Consider the following 16,125-nt stretch of genomic DNA (forward strand, 5'->3'; position numbering starts at 1 on the left):
TTCTCTGTGGATAGATGGTGCAAGGATTGCAGGGATAGTCATGGGGAAGACTCCAGGGCTTGGACCCTTGGACCCTTGTAGATGGATACCTGTGACAAGTCACCACATCTTTAGACCATCTCTGAGTGATTCAGTACAGAAGTCTTACAGAAATAAAACTTAAGTGTGACCAGTAAAACATTGGAAAATTGGAAATTTTGTTTTAGCCTTTTTAAAAACACATTTTAGCATGTATCAGTGAGGTGAGGCCATGATTGTCATTTCTCTTTAAAAGCTGGTTTCTCTTACCCTTCTAATTGCTGACTTGATGCTGACAAGGAAGCATCCAGTTAGTTTCTTTCTCACACAATTGCAGGTTCCTTTTTTCTTACTGACTGATGTTACCCTGCTCTGCCATTCAATAAATGAAAGCCTGACTACTGAGGGATTTTCATGGTGGCCTTGGGATCAACTATGTGTAAATAAAGGAACCTAGATACAGTTGTCTATTAAATTATGTTATGGTGTCTGAGGCATATGATTCTGAAACACATTGGAAACCTAGACACATTTCTGATGCTAAAATAGGATTTCCAGGGTTTAACTACTTTGTAGTTTGATAGTTGGTTCAACTTTCAGACCAAAGATTTCAAATTATAATTTCAAACACCAATCAGTGACAGGTGGTCATGAAATAATCTCCTTTCTTAAGGACATGCACAGGAAGCAGGGTATTTCCTTTTTTAAATATAGCCTTTATGCATAGATTTTATTTATATAAAATGTTTATATGGAGTCTTCATAAACAGCACTTACCCTAGTAAGGGTTAGTGTTTTTTAATTCTGCAAATAAACATGCATGAAATTTAGCAACTAGAATCCAAACTCACCCGGCTCACAAGTGATGTTATCTAGATATGTTGATTGGATTTGCGGGAGAAACAGTTGATATTTTTTTTAATCCAATGAATGGATCTGATGAGAATATTTAAAAGACTCAGAAGCTATGTATCCCAAAGAGCATGTTTTTTTTTTTTTTTTTCACTCGATTTCTGTTTCACAAATTGGTTAGCACATTCTTCTCTATGTCCATTCAAGATTCTGGAAGGTTCTGAGGTATTGCCTTTCTGTTAAATGGCCAGGGTAAGAGGGCAACTTCTCTAGTGCAACAGAAGTCGATGGGAAAAATTCAGTTGCAAAAATACCAAGTTACATAAGGTTTTATAAAAATTCAGCTATAGAACCAAGAGTTTCTGGCTTTTTGGTTTCTATTCCTCTTTGAGCCTTGGCATGAAATAGTGCGTGAACTACCAGCGTTTGAAGGGTCTGTGGACCAATACCCCTGCCGTGTTCTGTTTTTCACATCTCCTCAGCACTGGTTTAGATGTTCACAAGAGTTTATATTTGGAAAGAAACTCTAAAGAGGCAAATATTTAAGTTCTCTCAATTTAGCGGTATGATAAATGATATTAATTTGTGGTTTTCGTAAGGGAGAACTAGGTTGCATCAGTCAATTGGGTGCTCTGGAATTATGCCTAGTAATGGACAATAAGCAACAACTAAAGTTCCTTTTGATTAATATTCAAACCTTCACCAGCTAGCAGTCTCTACACATTTACTACTTTCTCCATTAAAAAAAAATTTGTGAGTTCATTTTCAATCCATCTTTGCTTGCTTCCTAAATCCCTTTAGGGGGTCCACAGATAACTACATCTGTGTACTAAAGAAAATCCATCAAAGCAACCTTGCTGTCTAATTCAGAATACTTCCCACAACATTGTTGGTTATTCTCAAGCAGAATTAGAGAATTTCACTGCTGTGGGAACATGTTTAAAATAAGCATCATTTGTCATAGTCATCTGTCTCCATTGTCTTGAGATACTGGATTTTTAAAGGCTCTTGTGTATTTCTCTTTCTCTTTCTCTCTCTCAAGTATATGGTTCACATATGGCATCTCTAATGATAGCATAATAGAGTTCATTTCTGGTTAGTCAGAAATCAGCACGTTTTAGAAATACTGTACTGGATTTCTATGTAACAGATAAATGGCTGTTTCCCATGACCACTTCTTACCCACTAAGTTCTGTGGCAGATATGAAGTCTTTTGTCAGTGATGGCAGCTCATCTATCCGATCCCACTCAAACAATGTAGCTGGGCATAGTTATGCACAGCTCCAACAGTGCAACCCTTACCCGATGCCCTTTATCCCAGAGCACTTCCCAACCACACAGTCACAAAGGAATCCCTTTTCTTAAAAAAAAAAAAAAGGTAAGACAAAGATACTCTTTAACCTCCCAAAAAGATCAGGACAAACTACTGTGGAAAGCACTGACAAATCATATTATCAATGTGATTATCATATATTATCAACTGAAGTTGTGGGAGACAAATTAGTGTGGCTCCCCAGCCTCTGGCAATTACATCCGTGGCCCTGATTATGTAATTCCATCCACTTCACTACTCTCATAGAGGGTCCAGGTTGCCCCCTTGATCACATCTGTTGACCTAAGGGTAGATATCTGACACAAAGCAGGCTAATCCCTGCATCTCAGGTATACTTGGCCATAATGATTGGTCCAAGGGACTGACACGTGATCCAAGCCAGACCAGTTAAGTCTTATATGGAATTTTTCACAGTTCAGTTTAGAAGGAAAAATCCTTTTCTCTTGGGTGAAGAGGTTGTTAAGATGTCAGGCTAGAGAAAGAGTGGAAGCAGAAGACAGAGAAAGGGAGAGTCCTAAGGCCCTCTGAATCCCTGGTTCTAGAGTCTCACCATTCTTCAAACTGCCCCATGTCCTACCTTCCTAAATTTGGTTGTTCAGCGCTTCCTTTCAATTAATCATCTTCCTGTTTAAATTAGTTCAGTTGGGGTACCCATCACTTGTAGTTGAGAAAATCCTGAGTACTTTTTAAAATTTTTATAAAAATTTTTAAAAGATTTTATTTATTCATGAGAGAGAGAGAGAGAGAGAAGCAGAGACACAGGCAGAGGGAGAAGCAGGCTCCCCTCAGGGGAGGATGCAGGACTTGATCCCAGGACCCCAGGATCATGACCTGAGCCAAAGTCAGATGCTGAACCACTGAGCCACCCAGGTGCCCCTATAATATCACTTTTAATGCAAGGAAGAATCCCACCATCTGAATATATTCACAGTTTTCAAGTAATCCTCTCTTACTGGATTTAGATCCTTAAAATTTACTGCACCATAAATAAGGTGTGATAAACCTCCTTATTCATAAAATGCTTTATATGTCTTGGATTGTCTCATTAGGGTATACTTTGAAAGCTTTTGATATGTTGATATGTTGTCACCAGATCTTCCTAAAAGCTTTTTTGTAATTCAAGTATAGTTAGAGTATAGAGTATAATGATTCAATAATTCTGTACATTACTCAGTGCTCATCGCCATAAGTGTCCTCTTAATCTCCTTCATCTATTTCACCCATTCCCCCAGCCACCTCATCTCTGGCAACCACCAGTTTGTTCTCTATACATTTCTCTGAAAGCTTTTGATACATTAGCACCAGATTTCCGTCACAAACATTTGTATTTAATGTGTATTTCCAAAAGCGTCTATGCAAGTGTGTGTTTTTTTCAGCTGTCACCACCTTGGGATATGATCATTCTGTTTCTTTAATATGTTTCTCAATTTTTATAGCAAAAAGCACTAACTCATTGTTTTTTCAGTTTGCACTTCTTGGGAAAAGCAGGTCATTCTATAAAGAAGTCCTGGATTTCTGTTACATTTTAAAGCATCATGCTGGTGGCGCTCCTATCACTGTACTAAGGCTTGGCCGCTGCCTGACTCACTCTATCAAAATGCTAACAGAGTTTCCTGCCATCAGAGGGTTTTGTCAAAATATCACGTTGCCTAATTTTGATCCAAAATACCAACAACACTCTTCATGCTGAGAGCAGGAGAAGAGAAACCATCAAGTAAGCAGCCTAAGAGATGATTGCAGGTAGCAGGAGCACTTTTGCTTTATTTTGTTGGGTTTTGTTACATTTAGACTTAGTGATTGAGGGGGATGGGAAAGCCCTTTTACTGGCAGAGAAACTGACCCTAAGGAGGAGACTTTCTTTGGCTCATATTGCTCTCAAATTTTTTTTAATGCACTCACAATAGTTTGTTCTTTTGCTATGGAGCTGGAATGACCTTGGATTTCACAGAGGCACTTTTCAGGACTCTTCCACGTCATCCTTTTCCAAAGCATTTGCAATATTTGACCGCCCAGTGCTCTCACAAAGGACTGAATGACACACTTTCTCTTTTCCTTTGCAGTGATTCCAAATAGGGTGCATTTGCACTCCCTTCCATTAGCAGCAGGCTAAAACTAGCATTATATTATCAGAAGTTGAACTTGTGAACTCTGGGATTCTCAAGAAGAGTCCCCAAGTGAAGACAGGCCATGTCTCATAATTAAAAACTAGGGGAAGCATCCTTTAGAGCACACACTGTTGACTTCTCTGCTGCTCTTGTCCAGGACCAAAAGCCCCTTTTGTGCATACATGGCATGAGTGTGATAGGGCCAAAGAGTTAGCCGATGCTTGAGATTTTCACTGTCCATGCAATAAAAGAAAGAAAGGAGGGAACTATTTTCACTTTATTTTTTGATTAAGTATATGTTGATCTAGTATCCAGTGGTCTGAAAATTATTATGTGAAAAAAATTAATATAGTTGGATCTATCCTAATATATCAAAAGATTTCATTAAAGCATATTGATTTTAGGGCATCTAGGTGGCTCAGTCAGTTAAGCATCTGCCTTTGGCTCAGGTCATCATCCCAGGACCCTAGGATTGAGCCCCACTTCAAGCCTGCTGTTCAGTGGGGAATCTGCTTCTCCCTCTGCCTCTGCCCTTCCTCTTACTCTCTCTCAAATGAATAAATAAAATCTTTTGAATGTATTTATTCATGAGAAACACAGAGAGAGAGAGAGAGGCAGAAACATAGGCAGAGGGAGAAGCAGGCTCCCCTGCAGGGAGCCTGATGTGTAACTCTATACCAGGACCCTGGGATCACGACCTGAGCCAAAGGTAGATGCCCACCCACTAAGCCACCCAGGTGCCCCAATAAATAAAATATTTTAAAAATATATTGATTTTAGGGATCCCTGGGTGGCGCAGCGGTTTGGCGCCTGCCTTTGGCCCAGGGCCGGATCCGGGAGACCCTGGATCGATTCCCACGTCGGGCCCCCGGTGCATGGAGCCTGCTTCTCCCTCTGCCTGTGTCTCTGCCTCTCTCTCTCTCTCTCTCTGTGTGACTATCATAAATAAATAAAAAAAAAATTAAAAAAAAATATATTGATTTTAATTTTTAATCCATTTACATTTATATATATATAAATACATATCTATGAAAAACACAGACTGATTTAAAAGTGAAAATCAATATGCCTTAATGCAATCTTACCTTAACCTATTATATCAATAATAATGATATTTAAATATATATATATGGTGGGGAAGCAGTCCCAACTCTATTTCTCCTACGTTTTAAGGTTTTTCTTTCCCTTTTTGTCCAGTGTTATACCTTTTCCCTAATGTCACATGAGCACCAACCCCCGCCCCTCCATGTATAGAAAACTACTTTATTTATTTGAGTAAGAAAATTTAGAGATTTCCAGAAGGAAGAAAAAAAACCTATTTGGAGATAGAAACAGAATGGCTTATAGGCTATAGGTTTTTAATTTAACCTTGGTACAAATCACAACTTCCCTGGATCTCAGTTTTCACATTTATAACAGGAAAGGGATTGAGTATTCTCTACAGTGGTATTCAGTTTTACAATTAGAAGATATAGCACAGGCGGGCCTGTCTGGGGAGCCAGGCCCCAAGTTTTTCTTTTATAAAGAAAAGCATTAGGCATTTTTTCTTCTCTTTCTGGATTTTAACCTGATTCCCCTCTAGTTCGTCATCCTCTAATGGGACAGATGGTAGTGTTAATAACGACCATTTCCTGATGCCTATTCTAAGCCAGGATGTATTTGGGGTTCAGATGGGGTGGATTAAGTTGCTCTGTGAGCACATGGTCCAGGAATGGTAGAACCTGGACTTGAACCCACATTGTCAAGCTCCAAAGCCATGATATTTACCACCATGCTATGTTGTTTCCCAGTAGGCTGGTGGTTTTCAAATGTGTTTTCAGCACTGAAATGTTTTAAGTGATATCTGCCATAAAACCTCAAAAGTGGAGCTACTGTATTCTTTGGGCTAAGTAGAGTGGGATGTGGGTGTCGGCCCCTTTGCCTCATCTACAAGTCTACATTCGCTCCACTGTGCTTTCACAGAACTCTGAACTGCATAACATGGGAAAGAAACCACTACACTCCCATGACTACACAAGGCCGTGATAGAGCAACACCCACCTTGCCTCCTCTCCAGGAGAGTTTCTAAGTGAAGATCGAGCAGTCAGCGTCCACAGAGGCAGAGGTCCAAGAGCATGACTCACAGCTTAAGCGGTGGTTCCAATAGCCAAAGAGCCAGCAGAGCAGCCCTATTTTAATACTTCCTTTGCGGGCCACAATGACATTATCAGGAGACAAGCAGTTTCTGCACTTCCTTCTGTCTTGAATCTATCACATTATTAATAGACATGATAAGTAGGAATCGTCAGGCCCTTGTTTTTGAGCACCACTGCCATTAACATTGCCAAGTTGATACTGCATCATTTCCCTGAAGTTCAACATAATGGTCAAATGTGAGGACTTTGCTATGAGCAGGCCTGGGTTTCTGTCTGGCCCCACCAACTACTGAGTGGGTTTGGAACAGCTGTTTAATTAAGATGCCATTTTCTCATCTAGAAAATGAAATAAAGTAGGTAAAACCCAACACAGTATCTATCACAATAAGGTTGGCTATTAATATTGTAAGTTAATGAAATATATTCTTCTAGTTATAAAAAATAAGTATTTCCAAAACTTTATTAAAATGGTAATCTGATTATTGAAACATGGGCTCTTCTCTTTAAGAACTTTTTTTAGGTGCTCCTGGGTGACTCAATTGCATAAGCATCTGATTCTTGGTTTTAGCTCAGATCATGATTTCAGGGCCATAAGATGATGAAGCCCGGCATGGGCCTCCATATTCAGCAGGGAGTCTGCTTAAAGATTCTCTCCCTCTGTTCTCCCCTACCCCCCACCCCCCTCTCTCTGTCTTTTCAAATAAATAAATAAAGACTTTAAAACTTTGTTGTTGTTTGGATACTCTCTTGAATTGCGTCTAAATTTTTTTGTTTTTATGATTGCCGCAATAAGTCTAGTTAGCCTCATCAGCACAAATAGTTACAAATTTGTTTTCTTGTAATGAGAACCTTTAAGATCTACTCTCTTAACATGATGCAATGTACAACATGGTGACTATAGTTAATAAGAATACTGTATTGTATTTTTGAAAGTTGTGGTTGATTTTTATGTGAGGTTTCTTTCTCAAATATGTAATATTATGTCATATGGGATGTGCTATTTCCATGTTCCTGGTAGCCAGACTTGTCATTACAAAGACAGATGCTGTAATGATCAGAGTTTAGGTGGATTTTATTTTCTATTGATAGCTAAATCCCAGGGTTTTAAGAGAATTTGGAAACTCCTTTTCCCTTTTCTCTCAGCCATATGAAAACTGGAATTACAGAAATCAGTGTTCTGTGTGGCAGGTTTGAGAATTCACTAATGCAGCCTTAATATGGAGCCAGTGGTGGCAAAATTTGCTTTTAGGTCTTTACTGCTCCAGAAATAACTAATGCTTTAATAAAACCTGAAATGTCAATTTTCTAGTGAAGAATTTGCTCTTATTGCCACCTACCTCCTGAAATACCTCAGTCCCTTTCTACTTGTGGAGAAGTGTACTTACAGCACCCACAATTCATCTTTAAATTTCAATTGTTGAATTAGGTGTGCTTGCAGGGCATATGAGCATGGAACCACACAGCTCCATCACTTATTGGCCCCAGCAACAGATAAATGGGAAGAGAAGAGGATTTATTTTGACTGTAGGGGGTAAAAATAATAGTGCATAGCCAATCTGAGCAGATGAGAGTCAGGGGTGAATGTGCAGAAGAGAGAGATGGTGGTGAGTAAAGAGAAGGAGGCTGGAAGTTTTAAGAAGTGACTTAATCAGAACACTAGTGACTTGAAGTGGATTTAAAAGGCATATTGGAAAGAAGTTTGACTTGGTCTCTATGGTGGCAATGGGATTAGAAGACTTGGAGTGAATGCCTAGAATTTTGGCTACAGTAGAGGGTAAATATTTAACATTCATTAAATATGTGTATTGATTTTTTTTAAAAATGAGCTCTCCTAAAAAAAAAAAAACAACTTAACTTGATGTGAAAGCCTCTTTGAAAATGGTCAATCAATAAGCATCTTTACAGGCACATGTGGGCCCAGCAACTTAGCGTATTAGCGTAGGCATCTTACTGGGCATTCATTCACACACATTCATTCCACCTCCTGTGCTCAGCAGCCTTCTTTGAACCCATCTACTTGGCACCTGTTGATGGACATGTGGGTAGGTTCTAGTTTGGGACTACCACAAATACAGTTGTTATGAATATTTGTAACAGGTCTTTGTGTGGACATAGGATTTTTTTTTTTTACTTAAATAAATAATTAGGGGGATCCCTGGGTGGCGCAGCGGTTTGGCGCCTGCTTTTGGCCCAGGGCGCGATCCTAGAGACCCAGGATCGAATCCCACATCGGGCTCCCGGTGCATGGGAGCCTGCTTCTCCCTCTGCCTATGTCTCTGCCTCTCTCTCTCTTTCTCTCTCTGTGACTATCATAAATAAATAAATAAATAAATAAATAAATAAATAAATAAATTTTAAAAAATAAAATAAATAAATAATTAGGGGTGAATGGCTGGATGTTATAGTAGATGCATGTTTAATTTTCTAAAAACCTTTCAATTGTTTTCCAAATTGGCTGTACCATTTCACATCTCCTCACCAACACTTGATATAGTTTTTAATTTTTCCCATTCAAAGGAAAAGAGGTGTCTCATCGTGTTTTAATTTGTATTTCCTTAATGAATACTAATGTTATATATTTTTCTTTTCTTTTTTTGCTTTTTACTTTTACCCTATTTGTTTCTTAATATGCAGAGGCTGGTGTCTTGAAGGCAGCATGTAGCCAATGTGATACCGTTTGTTTTTTACTTGTGATGTGGATACCATATATATTCAATGTGATTATCGATATGGTTCAAATCTGTCATCTTGTTATTTCTCCCCATCATTTACTATTTTCTGCCTTCTTTTCATTTCATTATTTTTTGTGATTCTGATATATCGCCTCTGTTTGCTAACTAGCCCAAACTCTGAGTTCTTTTTTAATTTAGTGGTTGTTCGGCATTTATAGAAACATCTTTAACTTACCACAGTCTACCTTGAAGTTGTAATATACCATTTCATCTATGGTTATAAGAACCTTATAATAATATATTTACATTTTTACACTTCTGGACTTCACACTATTGTTATCATGTATTTTACTAATACATGTGTTATAAATGCCACAATATATTATTACTTTCTAAATTTTCATTTAAAGATAATTCTTTTAAGGGAATGTAAATAATAAGAAACTAAGTCTTATGTACATTCACATAGTTACTTTTCCTGATGCATTTCATACCTATGCACATCCATATTTGAAAAAATAAGATGGACTCCAAAAATTCTATGTAATTTATGTAGACACCCCTTTCCCAAGAGAAGGAGATAAATTCCCCATCCCTTGAGTGTAGGCTGTGCTTAGTGACTTAGCAGAATATAGAAAGCAGAGGAAAAAAGAGTCACTGGGTAGTGGAGAAACCTAGCAAACAATTTCCTGACCAGGTGATCAAGGTTAATATCATGAGTGACAAGTCATGTTGATAGCATGTACCCTTGGTATAATTTAATGAAAATGCCATTTCAACTCTGTGATCATCTTGTCAGGAACCCATAATCCAGTCTAACTATGAGAAAAATATCTCACAAACCTAAACTGAGGAACATTCTACAAAACATCTGACTGGCACTCCTCAAAACTGTCAAGGTCACAAAAAAAGGAAATTCTGAGAAATAGTTAAGGCCAGAGTAGGCTAGAGACATGATGACTATATATAATGTGGTATCCTGAATGGGAGACAGATAAAGGACATTACTGATCTCCAAATAAACTTGAGGGTTTAGTTAATGTAATATAATAATACTGGTTCCTTAGTTGTGACAGATAGACCACAGCTATCTAATATGTTAACAATAGAAGGAACTTTGTAGAGGGTATACAGTAAATCTTTCAACTAACTTTGCAACTTTTCTTTAAATTTGCAATTATTCCAAAATTGACAGTGTACTTTTTTAAAAGATTTCAGTACCAAGGTTTCAATACAAAATGTAAAAAATCTTTTCTACTTATTTATGTACTTAACCATATCTAGTCATTCTCATCCTTTGTGCAAACCCATATTTCCTTTTCAGATCATCTTTCTCCTGCTTGCAGTTTGTCCTTTAACTTTTTCTCCAGTGTAGTTCTGCTGCTGATGAATTACTTCAGCTTTTGTATGTCTGACACCATTTTTATATCACCACCCTTTTTGGAGAGAGAGAGAGCACACATTGAGGGAAGGGGCAGAGGAAGAGGGAGAGAGGGAGTCTTAAGCAGGCTCCATGCCTAGCGCAGAGCCCTTTGCAGGGCTCGATCTCATGACCCTGAGGTCATGACCAGAGCCAGAGTCAAGAGTCGGATGCTAAATGGACTCAGCGCCCCCAGGCGCCCCTCATTCCTGGTTTTTGAATGATAATTTTGCTGGGTACAGAAGTCTAGATTGGCAGTCTTTTTTCAGTACTTTAAATGTGTTGTGCCATTATCTTCTCACTTGAATTGTTTCTAACCAGAGCTACATTGTCATGATTATTTTCATGCTTTGGTGTCGTTTTCTTCATATGACTTGTACCTGGATTTTGTTAAGCTTCTTGGATCTGTGGGTGTATATATTTAGTCAAACCTGGAGATTTTCAGGTATTATTTCTTCTAATAATTTTCTTCACCACCTCCCATTCTCAAGAGCTCTACAGACATGTCATTTAGGCCATATCTTAAAGTTGCTCCACAGCTCATTGATGATCTTTTTACCTTTTAAAAATTGTTTTTTGTCTATGTGTTCCATTTGGGGCACTCTCTATTGCTGTTTTCAAGCTCACTAATCATTTCTCCGACAGTATCTCGTCTGCCATTCATCTTGTCATCTGTATGAGTTCTCTATTGCTGCATGACAAATCACTACAAATTTAACAGATTAAAACAACAGACATTTGTGATCCCACATTGTCAGGGTCAGGAGTCTGGTGCCAGGATGTTCAGGGTCTCCCAAGGTTGTCAACTGGATGCATCCTTATAAAGCCAGCTCAGGAAATACACCCTTGCAAGCTCCTCCAGGTTGCTGCCAGAATTCATTTCCTCACGGCTGCAAGTGAAGTGTCTCACTTTCTTTCTGGCTATCAGTGGTGGGCAGTCCTCACCTACTGGGGACTGCCCCCTATTCCCTGCCACTTGGCTTTCTCCACAGCGTGGCAGTTCACAAAGCCAGCTGTTCACAAAGCCAGCAGAATGTGTGTCTGCTTCCCAAAGCCAGCAAGCTTCCTATTTCTTTGATGGACTCCTCTGAGTTCTCAGACCTACCTGGGTCATCTCCCTTTTGTTTAGCTAAAATGCACTGATTGGGGATTTTAATCACATCTGAAAAATTCCTGTTGCCATATATGATAACATAAGTGTAGGAGTGATATTCCTTCATATTCACGGTTTCTTTCACACTCAAGGATGTGTATACCAGAGGATGGGAGTCCTGGCACCATCTTAGAATTATGCCCACCACACTCATGCATTTTTCATCTTAGATATTTTACTTTTCATCTTTAGAAGCTCCATTTGTGTCTTTTAAAAATTTTATATCTTCCAAGTCTCTAAGGTTTTGAGCATACAGAATACAACTCTAAGAACTATTTTAATGTCCTTATCTTCTAACATCTGGATCAGTTCTTGGTTGGTTTCAATTGATTTTTATTTTCTTCATTTTCCTGCCTCTTTCTGTGCCTAAGAATTTTTCATTAGATGTCAAACACTTTGAATTGTACCTTATGGTGTGATGAATTTCTTAAATAAACACAATTATTTGAAAAAATAAAAAACACATAAAACTTGCCATATTAATAATTTTTAAGTGTGCAGTATTCCACTTTGTTGGTAGGAGACCTCTAGAAATTTTTATCTTGCAAAGCTGAAACTCTGTGAAACTGAACAACTCACCCATTTCCTCCTCTCCCAAGTCCCTGGCAGCCACAGTTCTACTTTCTATTTCTATTATTGTGACTACTTTAGTCACCTCAAATAAGTGGAAGCTACCAGTATTTGTCTTTTTGTGACTGTCTTACTTTGCTTAGCATAACTCAAGGTTCATCCATGTTTCAGCATATGACAAAGTTTTCTTCTTTTTAAGGCTGAATAATGTTCCATTATATCCATATACCACATTTTGTTTATCCACTGTTGGACATTTGGGTTATTTCTACCTCTTGACTGTTGTGAATAATGCTGCAGTGAACTGGAGTGTGCAAATATCTCTTCAACATTCTGCTTTCAGTTCCTTTGGATATATACCCAGAAGTAGAATTGCTGTTTCACACGGTAATCCTATTTTTAATTTTTTGAGGAACCACCACATTGTTTTCTAAGGAGGGTGCACCATTTTACATTTGCACTAAGAATGTAGAAGGGTTCCAGTTTCTCTACATCCTCATCAACACTTGTTATTTTCTGGTTTTTTGATAGTAGCCATGCTAACGGTTGTGAGGTGATATCTCATTGTAGTTTTGATTTGCTGTTCTCTTATGATTAGTAATGAGGAGCATCTTTTCGTTTGTTTATGGCTGGGTAATTTTTTTTATTCCCTTATATATTCTTGAGCCTTATTTTGAGATGTAGTTGTTACTTGGAAGCAGTTAGATCATTTCAAATCATATATTTATGATTTGTTAGGTGGGTCCAGAGCAAACCTCGTGCTAGGGCTAGTAATGCTTCACCACTGAGGCAAGATCCTCCAGAATACTCTACGTAACTCCCCATCAATTGTGGGATTTCCCTTTCTGGTGGGGACAGGCACTATTCCTGGCCCTGTTTATGTTGGGCACTGTTCCTTCTAATCCATTTAGATGGTTCTTTCCTTGGCATCAGGTAGATTCTTCATCTGTATCTGTAGAGCTGCTGATTCTCCTTCTGCAGGCCTTCCCTCTGGTATCCTGTCCTGAGAAATGGCTGTCAGGTTCTTCCAGGATGCTCAGCTACATCCTTTCCACTCAGTCTCCCAGGCCCCACCATTTCTCCTTCCCTATGCTATGGCCTGAAAACTCTACCAAGACAGTTAACTAGGCAGTCCTAGGATCCACTTCATTTGTTCCCATCTCAGAGATTGCTCTTCTTTGTTGCCTGACATCCAGTGTCTTGAAACTGTTGTTGCCCACAATTTGCTTTTTTTTTTTTTTTTTTTTTTTTTTAAGGAAAGAGGATAAATCTGGTCTTTGTTATTCCATCTTGGCAAGCAGCAGAAGTCACAGGGACTTATCAAAATACAATGAGATTTTAAAACTACGACAACAACAAAAATCACTCCCTTAAAATTTTTAAATAAAAAACCAAAGTGCCATAATAGGAAACAGTTTCATGAACTCCGTTATGTGAAGGACATTGTGAACTTGACAGCAAATGAATTTGATGTAATCAGAGGGAGGTTATATAAATACCAAATAAATATTCGAAGTTTCTAAAACCCAAATATCATTCTCTATGCAGCTTTCACCTTTAGCACTACCAGTCACTAACTAAAAAAGTAGATCCAGGTATGAGTATGCCAAAGTGCACTGAGTTGGGATTACACGTTTCCCACCTGCCCAGTTAAGAATTTACTCTTCAGTTATTTCTGAGTTCACAAGGGCATCCTTACATGTGTCTATAAGTCAGTCTGTCAGCTGCAGTTACTACAGACCATCTGCCACCTACTCTGCCAGGCCCTGCTCCAGTACCTGCTTTCAGGGTTTCTTCCTGAGAAGCCCCTTCTTAGGATTGGTACTGAGGCCACTGCTAACGGTGCCTGTTGTGAGTGCCTGTGTCTGTGCCAGTGTGGGTACCAGGGCAGGATTAGATTTTTCACAGAGGCAGGGCCCCCAAACATTTGTGAATGTGCCCTGCTTCAGACCTTTGACTCTTCCTAGAATCGTAGCCTCTAATGAAAGCAGTTCAGTCCTCCAACATCAGGGCTCAAATGCAGTCAAAGGAACCAGACAGAGAACAGTGGTCATATCAGCCTCCAGCTTCCTCTTCTCTCTTTCCTGCCATCTCTGACTCAGACAACTTCTCCTGCTACTCTTACAAAACAAAGGCCCTGGTGTCATCAGCCAATGACAACAAATACTTGATGAGCGTAAAGAGAGAAGAGTAGGTATTTATGCATTAGTAATATGTGGATGCATAAGCAACAGCCCACGTGCCTTGTTCCATGGCTGCTGGCTCTGTCAGGCCACCTCATGTGGCCATTCTGACTTTTGGGGCACAGAGGTTGTCGGGTCTACAGCCTTAGTTGGATGCGTCATTGAGTTCTTCTTTGATCGTCTGGTAGGACCTAAGAGCAAAAGCCACCTTCCCTGGGTGATCTGGCATTCCTCAATGGCAAGTATAGTATAAGGTACTCTCCTGTACCTTAGTCTATATGGAACCCCACCTTTCCCATCTTAAAGAAGGCATGCCCACTTTAAGTCAGACACAGCTGTGGTCTACTCCCTTCTCCCATTCTTCTTCCAGGCTTCCGCCAACAAATTGGTACAGCAGAGTCTCATTTCCTTTGCTGTCCTAGACCCTTCCTTTCCACTGTGATTATAAAAATATTTATTAGAGAATAATTTATTCCTCAGGCACATTAATGGAGTCCAGATTCTGTTTGTATAATATGGACAGACAGATGTGCAGGGTATTGTGCTACTTTTAGATGAGCAACGCTGTTTACACAGAATTTTCCCGAGACCACCCAGCTCAGTTCACATGTAGTCTTCAGCTACTTCCAAGCCCTGGCCTCCAGAGGCAAAGAAAAAATTTAATAACTCAGCGCCCCACCCAGTTTTGAAGACATGACTTAATACTGAAGGAATTTGCAAGCCTGCACTGCCAATCAACATGCCTACATCACATAAACCATCTTTTCTTATTCTGAAAAATAAAAGGTGACCTTAGAAGCATTCTGCTCTCGAACCTTCTCACGTAATGCTCATGTCTCATTAGATACCTGGAGAAGTTGGCGCAAAACTATAAACCTAATATATAGTAATAGTAAATGAAATGCTTGACATTTGGTATTCTACTTTCTTTGTATTTCATATAAATTGCCTTTTCCCTCTAGCTTTGTATTGTGGCTGAGGATATTGTTAGTGCATTTTTGCACATAAAAAGTATGCTCTATTTTTTGTAGCATTTGCAAGCATTGGCAACCTATTTGTTCTTGACATGAATTCTGGGAAGCAAGTAAGGCAGGCAGTATTATCCCCATTTTTCAGATGGAGTAAATGAGAAATCAAGTGAGTTTTCCAAGGTGTCCTGGTGAGTAATTGGTTAAGATAACCATTGTGTCTGGTCATAATTATTTCTTCTTATACAATCATGTTACCTGAAAACCATTACCTAATTTTAAATTTGGTTGTTTTGAGTTATATGGACATACCACTAGATTATAGATGTACATTAAATGTATCGTTACATTACCTTATACTTTACCATGATGTAAGGACACATTTATTCCTTGTGTCTGTAAGCCATGTTGAGTTTTAGACAATGATTTCCATAGAAAATGTGAACCAGGAAATAATACTCCAGGTTCCTTCTATAAATACTGATAAATTTTAGTTACATGAATGACTGGAAGTTAATAAACAAAACAAAGTGAAGTAGAGCTTGATAGAGAGAAAAAAAATCATGTGAATAAAGTTATTCATATGATTAAGATACTTTAAGGTAGGCCTGGCTTTGTCATTAATTCACTCCCACACTCTCCCCCTTCCCTTTTATGGATAACAGAGAAGGAAAATCCAATTCAATAAATATTTATCAGGGGCCTACTCTGGGCAA

General features: G+C 38.8%; 1 protein-coding gene and 1 long non-coding RNA gene across 4 annotated transcripts in view; one reads left to right on the forward strand and one right to left on the reverse strand.

The window, feature by feature from the left end:
* LOC112670307 (uncharacterized) overlaps positions 1-6,501 on the reverse strand; it is an 83,941-nt gene extending 77,440 nt beyond the window's left edge. Inside the window, exon 1 of the long non-coding RNA XR_004814073.2 lies at positions 6,349-6,501. This is a non-coding gene — a long non-coding RNA (uncharacterized LOC112670307). The remainder of the gene's footprint in view (positions 1-6,348) is intronic.
* PRTFDC1 (phosphoribosyl transferase domain containing 1) overlaps positions 1-16,125 on the forward strand; it is a 93,665-nt gene that overhangs the window by 48,082 nt on the left and 29,458 nt on the right. The window lies entirely within an intron of this gene.

This window comes from Canis lupus, chromosome 2 (assembly GCF_003254725.2).
Source record: "Canis lupus dingo isolate Sandy chromosome 2, ASM325472v2, whole genome shotgun sequence".
Classification (NCBI taxonomy): Eukaryota; Metazoa; Chordata; class Mammalia; order Carnivora; family Canidae; genus Canis; species Canis lupus.